The sequence below is a fragment of the Nicotiana tabacum genome, chromosome 18, assembly GCF_000715075.1.
Source record: "Nicotiana tabacum cultivar K326 chromosome 18, ASM71507v2, whole genome shotgun sequence".
Lineage (NCBI taxonomy): Eukaryota > Viridiplantae > Streptophyta > Magnoliopsida > Solanales > Solanaceae > Nicotiana > Nicotiana tabacum.
The window spans coordinates 93,674,981-93,684,523 of NC_134097.1; the positions used below are offsets into that span (position 1 = coordinate 93,674,981).

At 41.4% G+C, this 9,543-nt stretch overlaps 1 pseudogene; it reads right to left on the reverse strand.

Moving 5' to 3' along the window:
* Positions 1 to 8,331: 8,331 nt before the first annotated feature.
* LOC107759282 (ADP,ATP carrier protein, mitochondrial-like) lies at positions 8,332 to 9,543 on the reverse strand (annotated as a pseudogene).

Below are 9,543 nucleotides of genomic sequence, written 5' to 3' on the forward strand. Positions count from 1 at the left end.
AATATTCCTTTCGGATAAATTTTTCCAACTGCGTATTATTTTGAGACCCATGAACAGAAGGAAATAATAATTCTCATGGGGAATCAAGAATATAGTCACCCCTACTATTTCTATGAATAGAATAATTTATAGAAATCGTGTATCTGCTCGTTTCTTTCGCATAATCTAAACCATGCCAAAAGAAAGAAGGGAGGGCCTTAACATACCTGTTCCTGGAATTATTTAAACGAATCTACTTCTCCGAAATTTACATTTGGATTCCTTGAATTCTTGGACGAATTTGTTCTGCTCCTAGCGTTTTTGTGTACTGGGTTTAATCTCAGTAGTGGAACTTTAAAAGATTGCTTTTCCTTGTGTATTAAAGGCAGAAGCTTAAGACTTGTGACCAAATCTTGGACGTACTACTCATTTCTTGCCCACAAGAGACCAAGCACTTAAAATGTTGAGCAAGCTCTTAGAAGATGACTCATTCTTATGAGTTATGTAATTTACACGTTACTTAGTATGAAGCATATATGACCATGAGTCATATGCTTAAGTGGTAGTCTACTGCCACGTTTTTAGAGTAAGTTTTTGTTAATTGTTTTATCCACTTATTAGTTAACCGAGTAATGTTTCGTTACCCGATAATTAATCTATTACCCGCATAATTTAAGAATTATCACAAATTACTTAAAATTCTATTTATTTTCAAAATACTTCATATATATACATTATATATTACACTACCGTGGTCATATGGTACCTTGCATGGTACTAGTTTATAATTTTCGGGTATTATCGCTCGACCCGTATTTTATTCCAAATTGTCCACTTTCAACGAAACTTATTTTCATTAATCCGTGTACCCATTTATCCCTCATAATACTTATTTATTGCTTGTTAATACGTTAACTTCAAGATGATCTCCTCCCCGATTCTATATTAGTTGACCGAAGACGAAACTTTTAACGTACGAAAATGCGAGATGTAACATCCTTCCCCCCTTAAAAACATTCGTCGTCGAATGTTTCACTCTCCGTGATCTATATAGCTTTGGCAAGGTCGCCTTTTGTAACAATACTACTACCAACTCTCCCCGTAGAAGCTTAATAATTCAACGACACACAGGACAATGACAATAATCAATAGAAGAATTTATACACGCACCTTGAGGTTATGACGTCTCAGTTAGACCCTTATCTAGAAGAGGAAATAGGTAGGGATATCTAGACTTCATGTCTTCCTCGGCCTCCCAAGTCATTTCTTCTACATTGTTGTTCCTCCAAAGCACTTTCACGGAGGCTACCTCCTTATTCCGTAGCTTGCGGATTTGTCGGTCTAGAATGACAACCGAAATTTCCTCATATGACAAGTCCTCTGTAATCTGTACATCATTCATAGGTACCACTCGGGTAGGATCGCCAATGTACTTTCGTAACATAGATACATGAAAAACTGGATGGACAGACTCCAATTGCGAGGGCAATTCTAACTCATAAGCTAGTCGGCCCACCCTCCGAATGATCTTATAAGGCCCGATATACCGTGGGCTAAGTTTACCCTTTTTGCCAAATCTCATCACACCCTTCATAGGTGACACTTTTAAGAATACCCAGTCATCAACCCCGAACTCTAAATCTCGACGTCGCACGTCTGAATATGACTTCTGACGACTTTGAGCTGTCAATAGTTGATCCCGGATAAGCTTTACTTTTTCTATGGCTTGCTGAACCAGGTCTGGCCCGTGTAATCCAGATTCTCCAACGTCGAACCACCCTATAGGCGACCTACACTTTCGTCCGTAAAGGGCTTCGTATGGAGCCATCTGAATGCTGGAATGGTAGCTATTATTATATGCGAACTCAATAAGCGGCAGATGATTATCCCAGCTACCTTTGAAGTCTATTACACAAGCTCGCAACATATCCTCCAGTGTTTGAATTATACGCTCAGCCTGCCAGTCTGTCTGGGGATGAAATGCTGTACTAAGGCTTACTTGAGTCCCCAGTCCCTTTTGGAAGGATCTCCAGAAGTTAGTTGTAAATTGAGCTCCTCTATCCGAGATAATAGATACAGGTACACTATGCAGTCGTACTATCTCCTTAATATAAACCCTCGCATAATCTTCTGAGGAGTACGTAGTTCTAACGGGAAGAAAATGGGTTGACTTTGTGAGCCTATCAACAATCACCCATATCGAATCGAACTTACGCTGCGTACGAGGTAAGCCTATGATGAAGTCCATATTGATTATTTCTCATTTCCAAGTCGGAATCTCCATAGCCTGCAATAATCCACCAGGGTTTTGATGCTCAATCTTAACCTGCTGACAGTTAGGGCACTGAGCAACAAATTTAGCTATGTCCTTTTTCATTCCGTCCCACCAATATATTTCCCTGATGTCGTGATACATCTTTGTCGCTCCTGGATGGATAGAATAACGGGAATAGTGGGTTTCTCCCATGACCTGCCGACGCAACCCTGCAACATTAGGCACACATAATCACCCTTGGTATCTGAGGACCCCATCTTCGGTAATTTCAAACAGTGTCTTCTCCTTCTGAAGAGTGGTATCTCTATAATGAATTAGCACAGGGTCCTCATATTGGCGTTCCTTCACTTCAGTTACTAAAGATGATGTTGACGTATCTTGAAGAGTAATTCCAATGTCACCTGAGTCCAGTAACCTAACTCCAAGACTAGCTAGCTGATGAACCTCATGTGCTATTCCCCTCTTTTATGGATACAAATACGACAGGCTACCCATATATCTACGGCTGACTGCATCGGCAACTACGTTTGCCTTCCCCGGATGGTATAAAATATTAACGTCGCAGTCTTTAAGTAGCTCCAACCATCTCCTTTGATGAAGATTCAATTCCCTTTGCTTGAAGATGTACTGGAGGCTCTTATGATCCGTATAAATATCAACATGAATGCCATACAAGTAGTGCCTCCACATCTTTAGTGCATAAATCACCGCAGCTAACTCTAAATCATGGGTCGGGTAGTTCTTTTCGTGCTTTCTTAGTTGTCTAGAAGAATAAGCCACAACCTTACCATGCTGCATCAGCACACAACCCAATCCAACGCCTGAAGCATCACAATAGATAACATAACCATCGGTCCCTTCTGGGAGCGTGAGAACCGGTGCTGAAGTTAACCTATCCTTTAATGCCTGGAAACTCCGTTCACAAGCATCAGTCCATTGAAATTTTGCTCCCTTCTGAGTCAACTTTGTTAAAGGTACTGAAAGGGAAGAAAATCCTTCCACAAATCTCCTGTAAGAACCTGCCAACCCAAGAAAACTACGAACCTCCGTTGGTGTTGTGGGCCTAGGCCAAGTCTTTACTGCCTCAATCTTTTGTGTATCCACCAGGATGCCTTCACCCGAAATGATATGCCCAAGGAAAGTTACAGAGTTCAACCAGAATTCACACTTAGAAAATTTTGCATACAACTTCCTTTCTTGTAGAACTCTGAGCACCGTACGCAGATGACCAGCATGCTCATCCTCTGAACGGGAATATACCAGTATATCATCAATAAATACAATTACAAATAGATCTAAGAAAGGCCTGAACACACGGTTCATCAAATCCATGAATACTGCTGGGGCATTGGTTAGACCAAACGACATAACCCGAAACTCAAAATGCCCATATCTAGTCCTGAACGTTGTCTTCGGAATATCTTCATCCTTAACCCTTACTTGGTGGTACCCGAACCTCAAGTCTATCTTTGAAAACCACTTGACACCTTGCAACTGATCGAATAAGTCATCAATCCTCAGGAGCGGGTACTTATTCTTGATCGTCACCTTATTCAGTTGCCTATAATCAATACACATTCTTAAGGAACCATCTTTCTTCCTTAAAAACAACATAGGTGCTCCCCACGGGGACGTACTAGGTCTGATAAAACCTTTTTCAAGCAAGTCCTTTAGTTGTTATTTCAATTCTTTCAGCTCTGCGGGGGCCATTCTATAGGGAGGAATAGATATTGGGTGAGTATCTGGTAGTAGGTCAATAGGAAACTCAATTTCTCGCTCTGGTGGGAGACCCGGAAGTTCATCAGGGAAGGTATCTGGAAACTCATTTACCACAGGGATGGACTGAATAGTTGGTGACTCTACTTCTACATCCTGAACCCGAACTAAGTGATAAATACAGCCCTTTCTGATCATCTTCCTTGCCTTGAGATAGGAAATAAATCTACCTCTCGGCGATGCCATGTTACCTTTCCACTCCAAAATAGGCTCCCCCGGAAATTGAAATCGGACTATCTTCGATCTACAATCAACATTGGCATAACAAGAAGCCAACCAATCCATACCCATTATAACATCAAATTCTACCATATGTAACTAGATTAAGTCTGCTACGGTATGTCGACCATGAACTATTATTATACAATCCCTATATACCTGCTTAGCTATCACCGAGTCCCCAACAGGTGTAGACACCTCAAAAAGGTTTAACCGATTCAGGTTTTATTTCAAACTTACTAGCAATCAATGGAGTAACGTATGATAAGGTGGAACCTGGATCAATTAGTGCATATACATTGTAGGAGGAGACTGATAATATACCTGTAACAACATCAGGCGATGACTCTTGGTACTGTCGTCCTGCTAACGCATAAATGTGGTTCTGAGGGCTGCTCGAGCTAGATACTCCGCCTCTGCCTCTACCACAACTCATTGGTGCTTGGGGACTTTGCCTAGGGGCGTACTGATAATGATGATGATCCAGCCACAGATCCCCCTAGCTGAGCTATGCTTACATCACCTCTCATCGGACAATCCCTCATAACGTGGCCCGGATGACCACAAGTATAACACGCACCTGACCCCATACGACACTGCCGGTTATGCTGCTTACCACATTGAGTACATCGTGGTAAGGGTGGCCTCATATGATTTTACTCACCCCTATACTGAAAACTTGAGGCCCTAAAATTCTGGCCAGGCCCTGAATATGTAGAACGATCAAATCTCTTTCCTCCAAACTGAGGGGGCGTGCTAGCCGAGGGCTGGGATAGATATCTCGAATACTGTTGCCTCTGACCATCTCGAAACTCACCATAAGGACCCGAAGACCCTGCCCTCTTATTTTGGGCCCTATCATGCTCACGACCGGCCTTCTATTTCTGTTTACGCTCCTCTACACCTTGAGCGTACACCTGAATACGAGAAATATCCATGTCTGGATGAAGTGAAACCGACATACAATCGTTAAGCAAGTAAGGTTCTAACCCCATCACGAACCGGTGAACCTGATCCTCCATCTTAGATACAATAGTGGGTGCATACCTAGCCAATGAATCAAACTGAATACAGTACTCCCGAACACTCATGTTTCCCTGCCGAAGGGTCAAGAACCTATCAACTCTGGCTCGCCTAAGCTCTGGTGGCAGATAATGACGAAAAAAGCTTCTGTAAACTCCTGCCATGCCGCAGGATGGACATTCTCACCTCTGGACAATTCCCAAGACTCGTACCAATTAACTGCAACATCTCGGAGCCTATAGGAAGCTAGCTCAACTGACTCAGTCTCAGTGGCCTTCATTACCCGTAACGTCCTCTGTACTCTATCAATAAATACTTGAGGGTCCTCATTCGGGTCTGCTCCAGTGAATACCGGAGGGTCTAAATTAATAAAGCCACGAACCCTCGCGCTCACGGACCTATCTGTGTGACAAATACATGCTTCCTGATGTCGAGCCTGTGCGGATACTAATCGGGTCAATAACTGAACAACATCTCTCATTTCCTGACCTGGCATATCCTGCTGAGGTACTGAATGTATAGGGGCTGGTATTGGAGCTGGTGCCCTACGAAATTCTTCTGGAAAAGGCGGGGTATGTAAAGTCTGAGATGGAACCTCATCATGAGATTCTCCCCGAGCCCTGGTAACTCGTGGTGCTCGACTAGTAGTCTCACCAGCCACGGACTTTCCCTTCTGGGCAGTCGTACTCTTTGGAGGCATTGCTGAAAATATAACGTATCGTTAGGAACAAGAATTCTTGTATTGCACGATCTTGAGATAAAAGAGAGGATAACATCCTATATGTCCTATAGCCTCCTATTTATAAGTGTGGTGCATGACACACCCATAAACAAGACTCTACTAGACACGGTCTGCAGACAATCCTAGGACAGAACTGCTCTGATACCACTTTTGTCATGACCCAAACCGATGGGCCGCGACGAGCGCCTGAGTCTTACCAATCAAACACCCCTAAGCATACGTCTAAAATATGAACCTGAATAACATCTACTGCATTACAAAATTAATATACGTGAAAGAAGCCTGCCATCAAGGCATATGTACGTATACAGACAGAATACAGTGGGCGAGCCGACAAGGATGCTATAGATAACTATACATCAAAAACTGAAAGCCGACAAGGCCACGTATAACCCAACTAGACATACTGTCTACAGACCTCTAATAGAAACATAACTGTACAAAGACAGGACTGAGCCATGTCATACTCATATACATATATATGTACAAACGTATCGTACCAATATCAAAAGTAGCTCCGGATCAAATGGAGCATGCCAACTCTCGCTGATCAGGGATCCTAAGAAGGAGGACCGTCAGCTTGCCTACCTGCACCTGCGGGCATGAAACGCAAGCCCCGTGGAATAGGGCGTCAGTACGAAAAATGTACTGAGTATGTAAGGCATGGAAATTAGTACGTAATAGACATAGATGAAACATGGAATACTGAAACACATCTTTAAATCTGAATAACTTTGTATATTTTGAAACGTTTATAATGTCATGCACGTGCGTGTAAATGCCAAGCCATGCATAGGTATGGATTTACATAATATCATCAGCCTCTGAGGGCATCCCATCACATCATGTCGGCCACTGTGGGCAACGTCATAATCGTATACCAGCTGATCAGGTGGTGGTGCGTATATAACGCCATAACCATTCCCATATCCCATATACATATATATACATACATATATACGCGTATATAACGCCGTTTGAATACATACATATATATGCGTATATAACGCCATTTGAATACATACCCATATATGCGTATATAACGCCGTTTGAATCATATTTCAGCCACTGTGGGCAACATCATCATCATATACCAGCTGATCAGGTGGTGATGCGTATATAACGCCGTAACCTTTTCCCATATCCCATATACATATATTTACAAATATACGCGTATATAACGTCATCTGGTCATGGGTCAATGCACATGTACGAAATGCATGAAAAATACGTAATAATCTCAATATTCCTTCCGGATAAATTTTTCCAACTGCGTATTATTTTGAGACCCATGAACAGAAGGAAATAATAATTCTCATGGGGAATCAAGAATATAGTCACCCCTACTATTTCTATGAATAGAATAATTTATAGAAATCGTGTATCTGCTCGTTTCTTTCGCATAATCTAAACCATGCCAAAAGAAAGAAGGGAGGGCCTTAACATACCTGTTCCTGGAATTATTTAAACGAATCTGCTTCTCTGAAATTTACATTTGGATTCCTTGAATTCTTGGACGAATTTGTTCTGCTCCTAGTGTTTTTGTGTACTGGGTTTAATCTTAGTTGTGGAACTTTAAAAGATTGCTTTTCCTTGTGTATTAAAGGCAGAAGCTTAAGACTTGTGACCAAATCTTGGACGTACTACTCATTTCTTGCCCACAAGAGACCAAGCACTTAAAATGTTGAGCAAACTCTTAGAAGATGACTCATTCTTATGAGTTATGTAATTTACACGTTACTTAGTATGAAGCATATATGACCATGAGTCATATGCTTAAGTGGTAGTCTACTGCCACGTTTTTAGAGTAAGTTTTTGTTAATTTTTTTTATCCACTTATTAGTTAACCGAGTAATGTTTCGTTACCCGATAATTAATCTATTACCCGCATAATTTAAGAATTATCACAAATTACTTATAATTCTATTTATTTTCAAAATACTTTATATATATACATTATATATTACACTACCGTGGTCATATGGTACCTTGCATGGTACTAGTTTATAATTTTCGGGTATTATTGCTCGACCCGTATTTTATTCCAAATTGTCCACTTTCAACGAAACTTGTTTTCGTTAATCCGTGTACCTGTTTATCCCTTATAATACTTATTTATTACTTGTTAATATGTTAACTTCAAGATGATCTCCTCCCCGATTCTACGTTAGTTGACCGAAGAAGAAACTTTTAACGTACGAAAATGCGAGATGTAATAGTAAAAGACCTGCACCCGAAATGGTTCTTTGAATTTAATCACAGAAGGATTTTTATCACCATATTATAATTCTAAAAAAGCAAGTGGTTAGGGTCCAACTTAGGCACCACCTGAGCCATATTTCTTTCCAAAAATGATGACCTGAAGCTTATCATAACCTGTCAAAACACCATCACCAGCAACAACACGGAGGATGTTGGCACCAACACCCTTGAACAGAGATTTGGCACCCTCATTCTTAAGGATTTGGGAGAAGGCATTGAATGAGCTCTTGTACTTCACAGCCTCACCAGATGTCATCATCATTCTTCTTCTAACATTGTCAATTGGGTAGGATGCGAGACCAGCACCATTAGTAATAAGCCACCCAAGAGTAGAGCTAGCAAAGAAACTATCTTGCATGCTTCCACTCAAGAGCACTGGCTTCAAGGAGTCATACATTCCGAAGTACAAACCATGTTACACAATGATAGCAACACATGAAATGTTGAACCCACAGTACAATCCAGCAATTCCATCAATTGCAAGAGTTTTCTTGTAGACATCGACCAAACTATTAAACCGTCTCCCACCTCCCTTCTTTGCAGCCTTGGCATCATTTGCAAGACGAGTCCGAGCATAGTCAAGGGAGTAAACAAAGAGCAAAGAGGAAGCACCAGCAGCACCGCCAGATGCAAGGTTGCCTATAAACCATTTCCAATAGCCATCACGTTCCTTCTTGAAGTTGAAGAGCCTCTTGAAGTAGTCCTTAAATGCAAAGTTCAAGGCTTGAGTAGGGAAGTAATGGATGACATTATCTGTGTTTCCTCTCCACAAAGAACCAAATCCTTCCTCTTTAATTGTCCTCCCGAAACAATCTCCAATTCCCTTGTATGGTTTTGATAGTCTACCAGCCTTAATCATCTCATCTTGGTTTTGGATCAAAAGTTTCAAACGCTCAATAGGGGCAACAACAGTTTTTGATACAGCAGCAGAAAACTACCTATAAGAAAGTTAGTGACAAAAGCTACAAGTCCTTTTTCTTGGGGAGCTTGCACAAACACTGGTGAAGCATTTGCAATAATCAATGAGAGATCTTGTGTGGCTTGGCAGGTTTGCAATCCTGCATTAGAGTAATTGCCATATGCAAAGCGCCTCTAATAGAGAGCAGGACTTTGAATGCCCCGTAACGAGCATGGACATCCTGGGAAAGACTGGAGCTCAGATGCATCTGGTTAGCTACCTTCTGAAAAACAGTTGGGTGCTGGTTATCCACCATTGCTAAATAAACTCATGCATTCTACTCGCCTTGGAAATTGAAAGAGGAAATGG